Here is a 17,154-nt window from a genome sequence, read left to right on the forward strand (position 1 = left end):
GCCTTCTCAGGCTCTTTCCCCACAACCTGTGGGGTTGACGCTCCTCCCAGGGCTTATTCTCCCCCTTGGCTTTTCTCCTCCCCACTTCCCTGCTGCTAGGGAGCAACTTGCAGCCTCTCTCCCGGCTCCTACAAAACTCTTCCCTTTCTATTCCCTACCCAGGTTCTCCCCCTGCTGGCCTCCCTCAGAAATCCCTGGGCCACCCTTCAGGTGCCTCTGGGAAAGCCAACTGGCCTCTTCAGGCCACCTTAACCCTTTCAGGGCTGGTGTGGGGTGATCGCCTTTGGCACTAGTGCAGCAGTGGATTAACCACTGGGCCAGTCACCAGAGGGTGGGGCCTGGAGAAATGAGCACCCCTGTGCCCTGACCCCACTCCCCGGCAGGAGCACCGGGATCCCGGCTGTGGCCCCGGGACTGGAGCAGCTCTACCTCCCTGCCGTGGCCTCTGGGCTGGGGGAGCTCCCACTCCCCACTGCGGCCCCAGGGGCTGTGGGGAGACAGAACTTCTCTGGTCTTGGAGCCACAGTGGGGAGGGGGGCAGAAAAGAACAAACAGGTTGTGGGGCCACAGTATGGGGGGGGAAATGGGGCAGACCATGGAGGGAAGGGGGCAGGGGAAGGGGCAATGGGACAGGGGCATGAGTGGGGCCACAAGCGGAAGGGGCAGAGCAGAGATTGGGAGGGGCCGCCCCAAGTGCTCTGGCCCAGGGCCTCACGAAACCTTAAACGGCCTCTGCTAGTCAGTGCAACAAATAAAGTTGTTTTTTAAACAAGACGCCAGCCTCCAGGAGAACTCTCAGAAATGACGGCGCTAATTTCCCAGTCCCTTGTCTTGTGAGACAGGCTCCCCCCAGTACAACCTTCCAAGCTGCCACGCTATGAAAAACGGAGAGAATTTTCCTTGAAACCCATGGGCACAGACACACCTTTGTGCATCAGTTCACAGAGCTTTGGCAGGGTGACACGCTCCTCAGCCAATGGGTAAACAGGCTGGGGAAGAGATGGAATTTCATTTACATCCATTAAAAAGAAAAATCTAGACGCTATTACGCACATGTGCTTTTGACATTTGATCCAACTGGCAGCCCAAGTGTAACTTTATTCAGATTGCCGAACCTCTCAATCTAACCATACCACATATTCATGCTTCTTCCCGAGAAGTTTCCTTTGCAAAGCCCATGTATTTTGTCTCAATTCTCACTCCGTCCATGCCTATATATTCCCTCTGCATTCTGCAGAGGTTCCTGTTGGAAGTTTGGCCTTGTGTCCAAAATGTCTGGTTTAAAAAGGCTCTAAAATCCACAGGCAGACTTCGATTTTTCTGTCTGAATACAGCAAGGAAATCAGCACTGATTCCATCGAGGGAAGATGAAAGATTCCAGTAAGCAGCCAGGGGCATGTAATCCTGACTCACTCCTCAACCATTTCCTGGACAATGGGACTGAGCGTAATCAAAGGAAAGCCAGTGACTGGGTCATTTTGACAAGCCGTTCTGGACACATAGCTCCCCTAAAATGAGCAGACGGCACATAGAATGTTACCTTGACCCGCTCCATTACTATGAGGACTCTGCTGAAAGGACAGCCCTGCTACCCAACTCCAGCTCTGGCCCAGGCTCTGGCAGCTCCAGCACCTGCACTCCTGATACCGGAATTACTCAGAGAACAAATGCTGCAGTCCTGCCCACCAGGCTGATGCTCAGCATCAGAGGGCTTGGGCACAGCATCCAGGGGAGGTGAGCACCACTGCAGAAGGGGCTGGCAAAGGGTGAGCGCAGGGGAGTTACTATGGCCACGTGAACACAAGTGAGCTCATGAACATGCCAAAATGTCAGTTAGATTTTAAGCTGGCATCTAACAAACTAGCTTTGGCAGTTGGATAAGTGTTGTAGCCAATATTGTGATGGAATTTAACTAGGATCACACATTTGTATTGAGTCCAGGGGAGGGTTAGGTTACTAAGGCAGGTTTAGTACCTCACCAGCCCCTTAAGTCAGGAGGGCAGGAGGTAACCCCACCTCTCTACACCTACATCTGTTTTCTAACACACATACACCCGGTAGTAAGCAGTGTGGCCCAATGGTCAGAGTCCACCTAATTCCCCTCGTGGGATAGCACAGCCTAGCAGCCAGAGTCAATGCAGGAAGAGGAAGAGTAGGGTGGCCTAGTGGCCAGTGCTTGGGGGCCATCACAAAGGGGTGGCAGCCCCAGGTAGGGGGTCCCAGGCCCACTTGACTTCACTGGGCCCTGACCCAGGGCCCTAACAGTAGCAGAGCAATCTGCGCAGGGTCAGCAGGGAATCCCACCGAAACACGTTGCCCTCATAAGGGTGAGAGGTACCACTACCTCACCAGGTCACTTCCTACAGCTCTTCTGCAGCAGTAGTCGGTATCAGGGTCTCCAGGCTCCTCAGCACCAGATACTCCCTGGGGTTCCAGTAGCATCAAGCCTTTGGTCCAGGTTTCAAGCTCCTCAGCTCTCATAGGCAAAGGCTGTAACAGCTCCTGGACTGAAGCCCCTGACTGAGCAGGCTTTTATACTTGATGTCCAGGTGGAGTGTGCCCAGCAGAGCCCCAGGGGCGGGGCTTCCTCTGCTAGGAGGAAGGATTAACCCCCTCCTTACCAGAGTGGGGCCGATCCACCCCCTCACCGTTACTAATTGTAATGATGGGTTCTTTTCAGGTCAGCTTTTATCTCCAATCAACAGCTTATTAATTTACCCACAGACACCTACGTATGTATTCAACTGTTTATGGATCAAGTTCAGGGACACCCAACTTGTACTGAACACAGCAATACACTGTTGCAAGCAATTGTCCTAGATGAGGGTTGAGGCTCAGCCGTTAGACCATACAACAATGCAAATCACTATGATATTTTCATTACATTTACATATGATCCTCAGTTCGTTAGGACCTCTATCACTTCTCACGCCTCCAGTCCTTCTCCCAGGAAATAAGGAGTTATTTGTGGTAAAGACGCTGTTAAGAGCGTTTCCTGCCATTTGAGTGGCTTGGTCTGAAAGAGACAGGTTTAAAATATCAAAAGCAATTAAAGTTATTGCTTAAAATCACTCTTAGGCCAATTTCCTTGGGCTTACAAAGGAGAGCATGCGAACAACACCAGTCAGCTAAGAGCTAACATGAGGTGTCACTGAGAAGCACAGAGTCAGCCAAAGAGCCTTCAGTTATTTAGTGGTTTGAGCATTGGCCTCTAAACCCAGCGCTGTGAGTTCAATACTTGAGGGGGCCATTTAAGGATCTGGGGCAAAAATCTGTCTGGGGAATTGGTCCTGCTCTGAGCAGGGGGTTGGACTAGATACCTCCTGAGGTCCCTTCCAACCCTGATATTCTGTTTCTAAGTATGTAATAGAAAGGCTGGTTGTCACCATCCTGGCCTGAGTGTGCAGAGCTCACCACTTAGTGCAGTTTGTTTGTCAGTTCGGTAAACTCCAAGGTCCACAAGGTGGTGGCTCTAAGTTTATAGACCCTGTTTCTGGATGTGTTAGAAGAGGCCAAACCCCTGATTTCTATTGGGCACAGGCCAGCACCCCTATATTCAGATTTCACTCCCTGAGTTTCTCTGCTGCTTCCGTTGGTATCCAGTAGATGGCATCGGTGTAAGACAAACTTCTTTTTCCTCATAGGGTTTAATACAGGAGTCGGCACCTTTCAGAAGTGGTGTGCCGAATCTGCATTTATTCATTCTAATTTAAGGTTTAATATATTTTAACGTTTTTAGAAGGGCTCTTTCTGTAAGTCTATAATCTATAACTAAACTATTGGTGTATGTAAAGTAAATAAGGTTTTTAAAATGTTTAAGAAGCTTCATTTAAAATTAAATTAAAATGCAGAGCCCTCCGGACCGCTGGCCAGGACCCAGGCAGTGTGAGTGCCACTGAAAATCAGCTCCCGTCCCGCCTTTGGCACGCATAGCTTGGTTTAATATTTGATTCATTTCACGGACAGTATGTCAGTATTAGCCCTGGCTCTTAATGGGAAGCTCCCCGTTCTAAGCAATTTCTCTCAATATTCCAAAGTTATACTCCGACTAGGTTTTTAATCCTCGATGGCCCAGGAAAATCTTGGTGGATTTTGTTTAGCCTTTTTAAATGTTCGTATTTTTGTTCAGAAGATTCAGGTAAATGATCCCTTCTTGGAGATATTTGCCAGCCCTTACAACACACAGGCCCCTTGTCCCTGCTGGATTTGGCCACGCCACCGCTCTAAACCATCGCAGACTTAACACGCCCTGGCCAGTGACCCCCATAGGAGAATTTCTTCCTTCTTCAACTGTCTTTGATCAGGGCAGGGCGGGGTCACTCACAGGGTTGCCTGGTCCACTGAGAGTGCACAGGGGGCGGAGGGGCTAAATACATCACTGACTGGGCAGTGCTCGGTTACTGTGGGAATGGCAGCCAGATAAAGACCATAGCCAGTTAGGCCGGGGCCCAGCCCAGGCATAAAGAGGAACTGGCTTCTCTTTTATCTTTGCTTTTCCCCTCTGATGCCAGCCCAGAAAGCAATGGGCCCACAGAGCCCAAGGATCCTCGCCGCCCCTGGTTATTGGTGATATCACAGAACAGTGCATCCTGGGAGAGCTGCAGTGTGAACCAGAGAGTCCCCAGGGGACTTCGGAGGGGAACAAAGGAATGATATTAAAAAAATGAGTTAAGGTTTAAAATGGTCCCCACGTGGACCTGGCACACAAACCTGCACTCTCCTCTTTCTTTGGTGTTTATCTGGACCCCATTAGAGTATTATCTGAGCACCTCACAGTCCTTCTGTGCAGGAGGGCAGTGCTGTTATCCCCATTGTATGGATGCAGAACAGAAGCACAGAGAGGCTAAGTGGCTTGCCCAAGGTCACAGAGGAAGTCAGTAGCAGAGCAGAGATTTGACTGAGAGCCTGAAGAGGCCTATGCCAACACCGGCTTCTCCTTCCTTCTTGACTAATTTCACTCCTGTTTTACAGATGGGGAAGCTGAGGCACAGAGCTCTGCCAGAGGCCACTGAGCACTAGTCAAGGCTAAAAGCCAGGTTTGCTGAGCACAGGCTGGCCCATGCAGCCTCCATACTCAATGCTCACCTCTGCTTTGCACGTTTTATTTAACAAGCAGATTGTGCACCCTGCTTCCCTGGGTCTGCGGTGCCAAGTGCCTGCAGCAATTAACCACACGCCCCGAAAAAGCTGGCTCAGCAGCAAGACGGTCAGTCATTAATTCTGGTTCCCAGAAGCTCTTTAATGAGAAAACCTTGAGCAGCAAATCCAGACAAGACCGTCTGAAAGAGCTAGTTCAGCATTGTGCCAAACAAGCAGGCAGCAGGCCCCCAGTGCAAACACTCCCTGAGGCTGGATTTAAAAGCCCAGTCCCTGTACAGCGCGTGCAGGTGGTGAAAGCTGACTGAAGAGTTCGTTAATGCTTAGAAAGGCTGGGTCCAAGCAGCATAAAAATCTGACTTGCGCTCCAGTTTCACTTTGCTTTGCAGGTCACTGTGGGCCAGATTCACACAGGCCTTTAAAAGTCCGGTCACTCCCTACCTGCCCGGCTCTGCATGGCTCCCGGGAAGCTGCCAGGATTTCCCTCTGGCTCCTAGGTGTAGCGGCAGCCATGCTGCTTGAGCGCAGACCACCAGTTCTGCAGTTCCCATTGGCCAGGAACCGTGGCCAATGGGAGTTGCGGGAGTGGCGCCTGCTGACAGGGGCAGCACGTGGAGCCACCTGGAGATGCCTCTGCCTAGGAGCCGGCGAGAGATGCCGGCTGCTTCCCGGGAGCTGCCTGAGGTAAACACTGCCTGGAGCTTGCACCCTGAACCCCCCTCCCAAACCCCAGTCCCCTTTCTTAGCTCAGAACACACACCCCAAACACCCTCCCAGAGCCCATACCCCTGCCCCAGCTCTGAGCCCCTTTCCACAGCCACATTCCTTCCCTGAGCTCACACCCTGCCCTCCTTCCCATGCCTCAACCCCCGACCCCAACCCAGAGCCCCCTCCCACACTCTCAATCCCCCGGATTCAACTGGAGCCTCCTCCTGCACCCAAATTCTTCATCCCCAGCCCCACCCCAGAGCCCGAATCCCCAGCCAGAGTCCTCACCTCCTCCTGCATCCCAACCCCCTACCCCAACCCAGAGCTCCCTCCCACACTCTCAATCCCTTGGATTCAGCTGGAGCCTCCTCCTGCACCCAAACTTCTCATCCCCAGCCCCGCCCCAGAGCCCGAATCCCCAGCCAGAGTCCTCACCTCCTCCTGCACCCCAACTCCATACCCCAGCCAGGGCCCCCCTCCATACCTTGAGTCCCTCATTTCTGGCTCCACTGTGTAGCCTGCACTCCCCAGCCCAGAGCCTCCCACACACCCCAACCCCGTGCCCCAGCCTGGAGCCCCCTCCCACACTTTGAACCCTTCAGCCCCAGCCTCCAGCCCGGAAGCCCCTCCTCCACTGCAAATCCCTCATCTCCAGCCCTATCCCAGAGCCCACACACCCAACCGGAGCCCTCACCCCCTCTCGCATCCCAACTCCCTGTCCCAGCCTGGTGAAAATGAGTGGGTGAGTGAGGGTGGCGGAGAGCGAGTGACGGAGGGAGGGGGGATGGAGTGAGTGTGGGCGGGGCCTCAGGAAAGGGGCAGGCAAGGGTGTTTGATTTTCTGCAAATAGAAATTGGGCTGCCCTACACACGGGCAGAGTTAGGTGTCCAAGGAAGGGCTTTTCAGAGCAGACCAGGAGTAAAATGCAGAGGAAAGCGGTGGGCTTCAGGGCCCAGATTCACAGCTTCTATTGCTCTGGGCCTTCCACCCTGCAGGGATGGCTGGCACTAGGTGCCTCTCTCCAGCTGGGACCCTCAGCCACGACCCCTCGCCTGGAGATGGGGACCTGAGCCAGCTCAGCCACTTCTCAGATAAAACCACAGTGAGAGCACGAATCCCTGGTCCCCATCGCCTAGAGGTCAGGGCACTCAGCTGGGATGTGGAAGACGTGGGGTCAAATCCCTGTGCTGCCTGATTCAGAGCACGACTTGAACCCAGATCTCCCCCGTCCCCGCAGAAGGCCCTGTGCACCAGGCTGTTTGGGAGGGTGTCTCTCAGTCACTCCTATCATAGCTGTTCCACTTTCTATACATAACTCCATGGTCACTGGGCCAGAGACTCCGATCCTGGAGACGCCCCCCCGCCCTGTGCCCCAGAACAGCCGGGCGGAGGATCAGGGATTGCTACACATTTGGCCCAGTCTAGTGCAGTAGAGTCGCTGCTGCTTCTGTTTCCTGAGGGAGAGGGAAATTGAGGCTTTTGCAGTTGGCAATGGAGCATTCTCGTTCGTTAGCCGGCCCGCGTGGGAAACTCCAGGGTGTATTAACAGCCCCAGTGGAACCTCCTCTCCTCTCAGGGCCGTGTCTGCTCCCTCGCGGCAAGGACGTGCACCGTGAGGATCCCAGCCAGCAGGGTTCCCAGCACCCCCAGCACAAGGATACCCTTGGCGCGGCAGTAGGACAGCGCTGGGGTCTCGGGCAGGGCAGGACCTGAAGGAATAAATCAATGTTTAGGGGGTTCACACCATCTGGAAACCGAAATCCGCACCAGGTGCCAGGAGCTCCATCTCTGAAGACCCCAATGAGCTGGGATGCAAACACCCAGCTGTTCCCTTTGGGCCAGAACCTCGGTGCCCCCCAGCCCCAGTGCCAGGCCTTCCTGCCTAGTGCCAGGGTGGGGTGTAGGAATTGGGGAGTAGCCCCTTAAAAAGCCAGCGAGCCCACTGATGCCCTAGAACCCAGCCCGAACAGCAGGGGGTGTGTAAGCCAGGCCCACACGGGCTGTTCCCTGCCGCGTGCGCTCGAGGGGGAGGGATGGAGCGAGCGTCACCTTCACAGGCCACCTTGGGGGAAGCGCTGGCTGAGCTGTTGCTGACGGGGTTTGTGGCCATGCAGGTGATAGATGAGTCCTCGTCCCCCAGTCTGTGCTGGACCAGCAGGGATTCCTCAGTGGAGAGAATGGCGCCTCCTGCTGGGCGTGTCCTGGTGAACGTGAGGTGCCTGGCCCTCTCCCCGGCGCTGCAGGTGAAGGTCACGTTGCAGGTGCCGTTCCCAGCCATCACAGGGTGGACCCTGATCTCCGGCTCCGACAGTCGCTCTGGGGCCCGGATGGGGGCGGGAAATAGAAAATAACATTGTACAGAGGCTGCCATGGTGAGAACCCGCTGCACTCCATAGGCACCTACTTCCCCTCTGCCCACTAGGTGCTCAACCCCGCCCCTGGGACCAAGGGACTCGCCACCGAATTGCTGCCGAAGACCCAGACATGCCACCCTGATACCGGATGTGCCACCCCTTTGAACTGGCCGCCCCAAACACCTGCTTCTTATGCTGGTGCCTGGAGCCGGCCCTGTCGCTCTCACCCCACCCCCATTTGACTCCTTCCCCAAAGTCCCCACCCTGCCCTGCCTTTTCCCAATTCAGCCCCACCCCTTCCCCCCCATTTCACCCCCTTCCCCCACGTCCCCGTCCCTGCCCTACCTCTTCTCCACCTCCTCCTCTGAGCACGCCATGTCCCTCCTGGAGAGTCCTAAGCACCGCCAAACAGCTGTTAGGCGGTGAAGGGCAGGAAGCGCTGGGAGGGAGGGGGGAAGAGGAGGAAGTGGGAGCTTGGTTGCCGGGGGGGGGTGCAGAGTCCAATGCTATGCCGTAGCGCTTCCCCACTGATGGCCTGAGACCGGCAGGATGCTACATGTTTGGCCAGGTCTAGTGAATAGAGTCGCCTGCTCGCTCTTTGTTTCTGAGGGGGAGGGAAACTGAGGCTTTGGCAGTTGGCGATGGAGCAATTCTCGTTCGGTGCCAGCCCATGTGGGAAACTCCAGCGGGTTGGGTAGGGGAGGGATCTAACAGCCACAGTGGAAGCTCCCTTGCTGAGAACGTTGGCTATCAACTGTCTATCCCAATACACTTCTACCTATCTATCCATCCATCCCCCGCACACACACACCCATCCATCCATTCATTCCCACACACACCGCTCCATCCATCCATCATTCTTCTCTTTCTTTGGTTAGTGTGGTGTTATTGATATAAAATGGGACCATATCGAACATGGTTTGCAACCAAGGTCCTGTTAGTGGCACCAAATCCTATGTAATAAGGGGTCATATAAGGTGTCTAAGCCCGGTTATGGGTTACTGGTTATGATTATGGCTGTTGTATAGTTCTGTATCATTTGTAGTTGAACTTAAATATTGGCTGGATATTGTCTGTATTTCAAATTGGGTGCTGCTGCAAGTTCTGGGAAACACCCAGACAGCTGGTGTTAGCTCTGCTTAGCCTGCTTGAGGCCCATTAGCGGACAATCAGCTACACACAGATAACCCATGAGACAACGGCGAAGCCCGGTAAAACTCAGCAAAGTATGCAGGACTTACCCATGTGACTCAAGAAATCCATTTGCTGTAACTTCCACGGTAAGAAAAAGCGTGTTCTTACTCCTGGGAAAACCGTATATAGAGGCTGATGCCATCATTTCATCATTGTCTTCAATCCTGCTTTCCTACCTGGAGGAGCTTTGCTACAAACTGAACCTCTGCCACAAAGGACTGAATGACCATCCCAGAGTGGGGGATGTTCCAGAGACTTGATGCCGAACTATGCAGTTTACTCCATTCACTGCTACAAAGCCTAACTAAGAACTTTCCATTCCGTATGTAATTGATTTCCATTTAACCATTCTAGCTCTCATCTCTATCTTTTTCTTTTATGAATAACCTTTAGATTCTAAGGACTGGCAACAGCCGATTTGTGGATAAGATCTGATGTGTATTACAGACTGTTATGTACTATATTCTAACCATAACCCAAATACCAGCGTCCCTCCTACTTCTGGTATGTTGCCCCGAATGACTAATGACTGACAATATACGCCAAACTCTGTGTATCATCTTTATTTAAATATTCTCTAATAAACATATTGACCTGGGTCTGGGGCTTGGTCCTTTGGGATCGAGAGAACCTTTTTCTTTTCCTGGGGTGTTGGTTTTCATAACCATTCATCCCAGGATGGGTGGCACTGGTGGTGATGCTGGGAGACTGGAGTGTCTAAGGAAATTGCTTGCGTGACTTGAGGTTAGCCAGTGAGGTGAAACCGAAGTCATTTTTGTCTGGCTGGTTTGGTTTGCCTTAGAGGTGGAAAAACCCCAGCCTAGGGCTGTGACTGCCCTGTTTGAGCAATTGGTCCTGAATTGGCACCTCAGTTGGGTCGTGCCAGAACCGCATCGTCACAGTTAGAGAATTCCAAGTACTGTAATACCTTGGTGCCAGTGGGAAGCCCCGGCCCACTGTGACCCCCCAGCTCTTGACACCAAATGGTCTGGTCGCATCATTAAAAGCTTCCTGTGAAGCCGGCACCTCATTTGAAGTCCACATTATTGCCTCCCCCTTCCTGCGCCTGCCCCTCCCTCCATGCACACACTCAGACACTCACTGTAGATGGACAGGGGATAGTCACAGCTGTATTGATGGTGTCCGATTAGAATTTCCTCTACTTCGTATTTACCCTCATCTGCCATCGTCAGGTTGCTGATCTCCAGCGAATAGGTCCGGCCGTAGAGTCTCACTCGCCCTCTGTATCGCTCGTCCTCCACAATGAGACGGGGCAGGGCTCCGGGCCCTCCCGGCGTGACAACAGCAAGAGGCACTGTTTTGCCTGAGGCTGCATCCTGGTGAGGACTGGGTGCAGACCAGGTGATGCGCTTGAACGTCGCCTCGGAAACAAGCAGGAGGATGACTGATTCTCCCAGAATCCCATTCACCCGTTTGGGGGGACAAAATGAGGTAGCAGGACTTGTGTCTGACAACAAAGAATAAAAGGGTCCAGGAAACAGACCAAGCCCCTGCATTACAACTCCCTCCAGTCGGGGAGTGTGAATTACAAAAACCCTTTGCCCTTTGCTAGCACCAGACTGGCTTGAGCCCCTGGGCCCCTTACGCCCATCTGTGAATTCTTGGGCCTGTCTTAGACAGGAGGTCAGACTAGATGATCTCAAGGGTCTCTTCTGGCCTTGGAATCCCTGACTCAAGCTACATGGCATGCTGTAGGTAGGAGAGAAATACAGTCCTGTCCCTTTAAAATTTCTCCCCTCCTGGGGGTGGATGGGGAAATTTCCTTTCACATTGGAACTCAGTGTTACCCAATGGCATTCATCATGCAGAACTGGAGGAATTTTTAAAGGGCCGCTGATAAATTAGCTCCAAGTGGGGAAACTGAGGCATAGGGTGGTACAGTGACCTGCACAGGGTCACTGGCAGAGTCGGGAACAGGAGGGGAGGGTTCTGGGGCCATGAAGCCAGACTGCAGATTTCATCCCCTGACCACCTGTTCCTTGCTCTCCCTGCTGCCTCTGCCGGGGTGAGGGTTGGGGGGGGGGTTGTAAAGGGAGAGAACCCAGCTCTCCTGTTGGCCAGCTCTGGGCTCTCACTGCTGGGCCCTTCCGCCGCTCCCTGGGGGTTGTTGTCTTGTTTAACAATGTGGCCATGACCCCACAAACCCTCAGTTCTTTTCATGGAGGCAGCAGCCCCAGTGAGTCCCCCAGGGTGGCTGAGGGTCACTGCCTGGCAAACAACACTCCAGGGAAGAAACATCCCACAGGGCGAAGGAGAGAACCTCCAGCGGGGACGGCACGGGGGGGAGCGGTGAAGAGGCCAGCCAGGAACGGAAGCCAAGAGTTGACACCACGTCTCTCCGACATTCCCTCTGCCTGGGCAACACGTGGGTCAGGGATGCAGGATCAGGCCCTCACATTGGCTGGGCTCAGACTGCACTGGAACCCTGGGGGCAGAGACCCCCCAGCCCGCCCCAGCTCCTGGGCCTGGCCCTTCTGCTGCTCTCATCCCCTCCCATGATTCACCCTTTCATTTCCAGCCCCCCGCTGGGGTGGGTACAGCCCCGCGTAACTTACCCCTGGCCTGGGAAAGCAGCAGGAGGAAAAGAAGGAAGGACTGGGGAGCTCCTGCCATCCTGGCGGGCTGCAGAACAAGGAGCAGTCAGTGCCCGTGGAGAGATTGGTCAGAGACTGGGATGGTCGGGGCAGCCGGGTCTGGGTGCCGGGGAGATTCTGGGGTCACCCCACAGAACAGCAAGGACTCTGCGAGGCTAAACCCAGCGTCAGCAGCTTTGAAGCTTCCTTTTCACCAGCTGACCTACTCTGCGGCAGGCACAGGATGAGATAACCCCCCCATCCCCATCTCCCCTGCCCTTCCCCCTCCCGGAGACTTCTCCCTCCTGGTCGCTCGCACACAGGCTCAGCCCAACTCTGATACCCCCAAGCCATGGGGCACCCTTGGAGACAGTGACAGGAAAGCAGGATGCCTCGGGGGAGATGCAGCCTAAGTCATCCTTTCCTAACCCCTTCCCAGGTACACCTGGCTGGGATGATCCAGGGCCTCTCGGGGGGGGGCAAGTGAGGCAATTTGCCCCAGGCCCCGGACTCTGCAGAGGCCCCCAAGAGAGTTTTTTGGGGTCCCTGGAGTGGGGTCCTTCACTCACTCAGGGGGCCCTGGAAAACTCTCGCAGGCCCCAGGCCCCCAGAGTTTCTTCCACTCCGGGTCTTCGACAGCAATTCAGTGGCAGGGGGGCCCTTCTGCTCCGGGACCTGCCGCCGAAGTGCCGGGTCCTGGAGCGGAAGGACCTCCCGCCGCCGAATTACTGCCAAAATGGAGGCCCCCCACCGCCGAAGACCCCAGACCCCCTGAATCCTCCGGGCGGCCCTGGGATGATCGATCATGTGCATTGCAGCAGTGCCCAGGAGGCCGAATCATTGAGGAGGGCCTCGCTGTGCTAGGGGCTGTCCAACATTCCTCTCCCTGGTTGGTGTTTACACTCCAGATCGTCAGGTAGTTCTTGTGCCCCCTCTTGCATGACAGCCTGATGCTGCTAGGGGGTTGGGGAGCGAGACCTGGGGACCCCTCACACCAGGAGACCAACCCCCATGTGTGAGAGCAACTCCCAACCTCACCCAGTGATGTGGATGGCACAGGGCAGGGGTCATGTTGCCAGCCAGGGACCTGATCCCAGCCAGGGGAGGGGTTTAGCTGCCCCCCACTCTCTCCACAGGGCAGATCCAGATTCTGTAGGAGCTACATTTCCACCCATCCTGTTTAAGGCTGTGAGGTGGGTTGAGTTCTTTCCCGCCTGGAACCGGCCCTTCTGTAATTGCATTGGCTACTCTGCAGGGTTTGCCCGGCTCTCTCTGCTACAGTTCTCCACCCTTCCCACTACTCTTCACAGAGCAAGCTCCAGTTAGTCAAGATCACCTGGGTGGAAGGTGGGGTCCAGGATTAAGGGACAGTCCCAGGCTGGGGCCTGCTCTACACCCCTTTTTGTCCTGGTTTAAAGATGTCGGCTAGTGGGATGATTTTTTCAAACAGATCTCGTTACACCGGTACAACCCCTAGTGGGGACACAGTTAGACTGGGATAAAGGGGCTTTATTCCCACATGGCTCATTCCCCTTCCCATATGGGAATAGCTATAGCAGGATAACCACTGTCATACCCATATGCCTCCACTCTAGGGGTTTGCACAGATTGCCCTTCCCTGGGAGAGTGACAGTGGCCAGGTCTGGCTCACAGCTGCGCTCAGGTCGGGCAGCGTAGGTTCTGGCACTGATAAGGCATCTCAGCCCAGGAACTGACACAGCAAGATACAGGAAAGGAAATAAGCAACTCTAGATAGACAGCACCTGATGCTGTATTCCCTCTGCAGCCTGGGGTGTAGAAGTGGTAAAAGGAATTGATCCCCTGCAGATTCTCCAGCAATTGACACACACCAGCCAGGGTCCTCACCGTCTGGGGCCTTTCCAATTGTTCCATCCACAGACTCAGTTTGGTGGGTGGCTCCGGCTTTAAATTCTGATCTTGGCGTTCTCCCAAGCGCTGCAGTTTCATGTGGTGTTCGGGTCACAGCGTGACTAGATAATCTCTGGCTCTGACAGCTGCTCAGAGTGTGGGGGATGCAACATACAGATACAGAGACATGGATGTAAAAGGAAATGTCCACAGATTCTCACATCCTGAGACTGTTCGGGTATCTGAGATGGGACACTGATCTAGACACAAAACTTTGTTCAGGACGACTCACAGCTCACCCGCTGTGAAAACCTGGGGTTTTTCACTAACTACAAGGAGCCATTATAGAGACAGAGACAATTTAGAGTTCTGGTGAAACTTACAAAAAACTCCAAAGCTTGAAAGTCTGGAAATTTCCAGTTGAGCCCCAAATGCCCTTAACTCTGCCCTTCTCACTCTTCCATCTTCCCTTCCTTGCAAGTAGAGTAACAGAAATGTGCTCCAGAGCCCATATAGTTGTTCACACAGCTATGAGCTGCTCTGCCCCCACACTGACCCCTGCTGTTTCCATAGAATCATGTGATGACTTGGTCTGGGCCTGGTAAGTTTGTACAAGGAGATTTTCATAGATTTAGATTGTAAGGCCAGAAGGGACCATTAGATCATCTAATGTGACCTCGTGTATAACACAGGCCATAAAAGTGATGTGTCAACTCTGGATCTAATGGTCCTTGGAGAACTAGCCGGCACATGGGACTATGAGGCCTGCCAAATGCAGAGAATTGTGAAAGACATCAGCCCAGTTAAGGAAAACTGAGCTAAACCCAAATTTTCTCACGGCTGATCTACACTACAGAGGTTTTGCTGTACAGGCAAAGTCCCCTAGTGGACACGCATCTTCTACCTGCTACAGGAGTTCTTTTGGCAGTACGGTTAAATGACATAAGCTGTATCAGCGCGGGTATAAGCTGTGTCTACACTGGCAGAGCATTTCAGTGTGATTGTTTTCATTTTCCTAACCACCCTAGTTATGTCGGCAAAATTTTGTAGCCTAGACCTGCCCTTAACCCTGCCATAGGAAATAGAGCCACACCACCCTATCAAAAGCCTTTTCAGCGTCTGAGTCTGTTGACAGGGAACCTGACAGCTCATTAGTCTAACAGGATGGCTCGCTGGAGTAAAAGTATGTATGTGTGTTAGGATGACCAGACAGCAAGTGTGAAAAATCAGGACAGGGGATGGGGTGGGTAATAGGAGCCTATATAAGAAAAAGACCGCAAAATTGGGACTGACCCTATAAAATCGGGACATCTGGTCATCCTAACGTGTGCCACTATCTTCAGGATCAGGGCCATAGAATGGTTTTAGACCAGTGTAACTCTATAGGCTTCCACAGAATCACTCCTGATTTACACCAGCGTGAGGGAGAGGAGACTTAAATAGACCCTGTCACAAATATACAGCTAAGGGTAGCATAAAATCCCTCCTTACCTGTAAAGGGTTAAAAAGCTCAAATAACCAGTTGGCACCCGACCAGAAGAACCAATGGGAAAAGCAGATACTTTCAAATCTGGTGGAGGAGTGGGGGGATTTGTTTTGTGCTGTGTGTGTGTTCTCCCCAAAGACAAAGGAAAACACCAAGCAAGTAATCCAGCTCCCACTAAAATAATACATCTAATATTACAAAAATAGTAAGTAATAGCAGGGAAATGGGTTGAGTATCTTTGGTTTTAGCCTGTGAATTTTCCCTGTGCTAAGAGGGAGGTTTATCCCTGTTTTTGTACCTTTAAAGTTTTGCCTGGAGGGGAATTCCTCTGTGTTTTGAATCTTTTTGTTATCCTGTAAAGTTATCTTCCATCCTGATTTTACAGAGGTGATTCTTTTATCTTTTTTTAAATAAATTCTTCTTTTAAGAACCTGATTAATTTTTCATTGTTCTTAAGATCCAAGGGCTTGGGTCTGTGTTCACCTGTACCAATTGGTGAGGATATTATTCTCAAGCCTTCCCCAGGAAAGGGAGTGTAGGGCTTGGAGGAATATGGTCCTTTCCCTAATTCTTTGTTTAAATCACTTGGTGGTGGCAGCGTACTGTTCAAGGACAAGGTAAAATTTGTGCTTTGGGAAAGTTTTTACCCTAAGCTGGTAAAAATAAGCTTAGGGGGTCTTTCATGTGGGTCCCCAGAGTTCAGAGTGGGAAAGGAACCCTGACAGACCCCTCTAAGGTGCATGAGTCATTTACATTTCTCCTTCCAACGTGCCTTACTTTGCATGTGTTGATGCTGAATTTTCTTTGCCCCTGTGCTCCCTGCTCAGACCTGCCGGACTGTGTGCTGCAGGCCCCGCACTACAAGTGGGGATTCTACAACTGCAGTGTCAGGGTGGGGCTGTGCTTTGGAGCTGGAAGATATGGGCTCTAGCCCTGCCGTCTGCAAGTGGGGAGAGCCAGGAAGGCCTGGATGGCTCCAGCTTTGTCACTGTGCTATTATCCCACAGTGGATTTACCAGGACAGAGCCCATGAATCCCACCACACAGAACCCAGGCAGTTTCCAGAGAGCTAAGCACCTGGAGAGATGGGGACGTGCAGGAGAAAAGCTGTTTCCAGCATGCTGGCTAGAGAGCATTTAAAGAGAACAGGAGGAACGGGGAGGGCTGTTCCCTGGAGGAACAGCTCCGCTTCCTGAGACACTGCAGAGAGACGGGGCTTTTAAGACACAGGGCCTGATGCTGACTGCAATTAGGGTACAAAAACCCAGGATATCTGGGACGATGCTGAGCCCACAAAACTGGCCAGCTGGCCATGTGCACTGAGCACCTGGGCAGATACCTCAGAAAAGGGATGATTCTGGGAGAGCCCAGACAGGTGGCAGCCCTATCGCAGGCATTGGTGTCAATCCAGAGCCACCCTCTGGGTTCAGTGGAGTGACTCCAGATTGAAACCAGTGCTCCTGTGAGCAGTAGCTCAGCTATTGTCCTTCACACATGATGTTCAATCCTCCTGACTATAGTTCCCCCAACTCTGGGCTGTCCCCAAACTCCGCTGACCTCTCTCAGTCTGTTGGATTAAAGTAATAATTAAAACATTTGTGTTCTGGGAAAATGGGAGAACGAATGGCCCAGAACAGACCCCTGATTTTGGCCTCACCATCAGAAAGAAATACGCCCCTCAGCCTGCTGAGTTTGTGCTAACTGAAATACACCTGTCAGTGAACAAGGTCTGTGTTAATGGTAGAACCACACCCCGAGACAAAGTCTGTTCTAAAGTGACAAGATTACTGTAACGGGGCGGGACTCACCCCTGCAGCGCCTCCTGCTTGGTCCTAGGAATTAGCTGTTTCCA

General features: G+C 53.0%; 1 pseudogene; it reads right to left on the bottom strand.

The window, feature by feature from the left end:
• Window positions 1-7,347: 7,347 nt before the first annotated feature.
• On the bottom strand, window positions 7,348-12,149 carry LOC116817636 (SLAM family member 9-like; annotated as a pseudogene).
• Between the last annotated feature and the right edge of the window lie 5,005 nt (window positions 12,150-17,154).

The sequence above is a fragment of the Chelonoidis abingdonii genome, chromosome 11 (assembly GCF_003597395.2).
Source record: "Chelonoidis abingdonii isolate Lonesome George chromosome 11, CheloAbing_2.0, whole genome shotgun sequence".
Classification (NCBI taxonomy): domain Eukaryota; kingdom Metazoa; phylum Chordata; order Testudines; family Testudinidae; genus Chelonoidis; species Chelonoidis abingdonii.